Here is a 2,839-nt window from a genome sequence, read left to right as displayed (position 1 = left end):
TAATTAGTCCACACAGCAGTACAGAGGGATCAGTTCAACTCACTTCTGTGAAACAGTTAATATACTGGAGGTGCTTCAACTCACAAGGACTGCCCAGTCCAAGGTCAAGGAAGCAGACAGCTAAGTCTTCCATACAGCAATGCAGGCATTCTGGCCAAAGGCAGCAAACAGCAGGGCGGGTCACCAACAGTCAGCCAGATGACAGGATCTAACAGTCCCAAGCTCAAGCGATATATACACCAGCAGTGTGGGGAAGCTGGTCTTTAAGGAAACTCAAGCTCTAGCAATACAATCCATGGGTTGGGTGTCCCACAAGTAGTGTAGCTCCCAAGTTGAGTCAGAGAACTAGCTAAGGCAGCCACACACTGGTGCGATCACCAGAAAGCAAGAGAGAGAGAGAGAGAGGAGGGGCTCACTGAGCCATTTATCTCTTTGCTCTTCAATCAAACTGTGACCTTATTAATCCCATATGTTCTTATTGACCAGGTTGGCACAATAAATCTACCTATCACAAACAGGAAGATAATATTGCAAATAGACTTGCATAAGTTAAAAAATTAATTAGGCTTTGACAAAGGCTGATATCTATTCAACTTGGTTAACAAACTTTCCCTATTATGACATATGCTGATGTTCAAGTTGCCCTGGTGGCAAAACAGTCAAGTGCTTAGCTGCTTTCCAAAAGGTTGGCAGTTCAAAACCACCCAGTGGTTCCTGGCAGTGTACTTCCTTAAATATGACAAGCCAAGAAAACCCTATAACGTAGATCTACTCTGTGACATGAGGTCATTATGAGTCAGAATTGCCCCGATGGCACCCACACCAACTCATATTCTAGAATAAAGAAAAAATTTAAACCACTCCAGTGTGTTGAATCTGGTCAGTGGGATTAACACAAATCTTCTGCAGCAGATCATATTTGATTAGTTGAATATAACGCAAACCTGTGATACACTGAGCTATCTACAAGAAGAGACAAACGATATCGGGAATCAACAAACCCCACCTAACACATTTATAGTTCATCTGGCCAGCAGAGTAACAACTGGGCAAAGGGCACTCGTGAGAATAAAGAAAAGCTTCCTACAACCAGGGCACTCTGTCGGCATGATTGAATCCTTGCTCCAGTGAGGCCTCAAAGTGGTGACCAGAAAGGATGGCGTCACATTTTTGTTTCATTTTTTTAGACATTGATCAAACTTCCCCCCAGTGTCCACTAAGGCAAACATTTGTTTCTAAATGTTCCCTTTATCCCTTTATCCCTTTATCTAAATGTTCCCTTCAAATGTTATCGTCAGAGTTAAACCTGCATTGCTATAGGACAACTGTAAGCTGCATGAAATGTGTTTCAGAATTAAAAGACCTTTTTGAATTTTTAAAATAACCTTGAGAAGAATGGGAATTCCAGCACACTTGATTGTACTCCTGAGGAACTGAAACATGGATCAAGAGGGAGTTGTGCAAACAGAACAAGGGGATGCTGCATGACTTAAAATCAGGAAAGGTGAGCCTCAGGGTTGGGTCCTCTCACCATACTTGTTCAATCTGTATGCTGAGCAAATCACCAGAGAAGCTGGCTTATATGAAGAAGAATGTGGATTGGAAGAAGACTTATTAACCACTTGTGATATGTAGATGACACAACCTTGCTTTCTGAAAGTGAGGAGGAGTTGAAGCACTTGCTGATGAAGATCAAGAACGGCAATCTTCAGAGTGGCTTCTGTGAAGAAGACCAAAATCCTCACAACTTGACCAATAGAGAAAAGGTTGAAATTGTCAAGGATTTTGTGCTTGGATTCACAATAAATGTTCGTGTAAACAGCTGTCAAGAGATCAAAAGATGTGTTGCATTGGGTAAATCTGCTGCAGGGACCTCTTTAGAGTATTGAAAAGCAAGGATGTTACTTTGAGCACTAAGGTGCTCCTGACCCAAGCCATGGTATTCTCCTTTGCATCATACGGACATTGAATAAGGAAGACCATAGCAGAATAGATGCATTTGAATTGTGCTAGAGAAGAATGTTGAACTGCTAAAAGGACAAATTGACCTGTCTTGGAAGAAGTATGGCCAGAGTGCTCCTTAGAGGCAAGGAGAGTGAGACTTCATCTTACATACCTGAGACACGTTGTCAGAGAGACTCCTCCCTGGAGAATGACGCCATGCTTGGTAAAGTGGAGGGGAAGTGAAAAGATGAAGGACCTCAGCGAGATGGATGGACACACTGGCTGCAACAATGGACTCAAGCAAAGGAACAATTGTGAGGATGGTGCAGGACCTTGTAGTGTTTTATTCTATTGTGCATAGTGTGGTTGTGGGTCAGAGCACTTAACATCTTTTAAAACAGGCAAAATTTCCAGGAAGATTTACAATGGTTTTGTTGTTAAGTACCATTGAGTCAGTTCAGCCTCAGATCCATTCTATGCACAACAGAACGAAACAGCATGCGGTCCTGCACCAGCCTTGCAATTGATTTTCGGATTGAGCCCATTGTGGCAGCCACAGAGTCCATCCATTGAAGGCCTTCTTTTTCATTGCCCCTCTACCAAACATGAGTCCTTTTCCATGGATTGACCTCTCCTGATATCAAGAGCAATTGAAGTGGTTGGTGGGGGAACATATTCATGGGATTATAGGGTTAAGGTGTAGGTGTTACTTAACTGCAACTGTTAGGCATAGAATATTGTTGTGTTGTTCACTTATAGAGTATATGTTTAAATGAGGCTTTGGCACATATTGAATTGTTTGCGTTTCAGTGGGTTTTTTTAATCATTTTATTGGGGGCTCATACAACTCTTATCACAATCCATACACACATCAATTGTGTAAAGCACATTTGTA

Source organism: Echinops telfairi, unplaced genomic scaffold (assembly GCF_000313985.2).
Source record: "Echinops telfairi isolate 266 unplaced genomic scaffold, ASM31398v2 ScPeMD7_7468;HRSCAF=8506_0, whole genome shotgun sequence".
NCBI lineage: Eukaryota > Metazoa > Chordata > Mammalia > Afrosoricida > Tenrecidae > Echinops > Echinops telfairi.
This window is presented reverse-complemented; position numbering follows the sequence as displayed.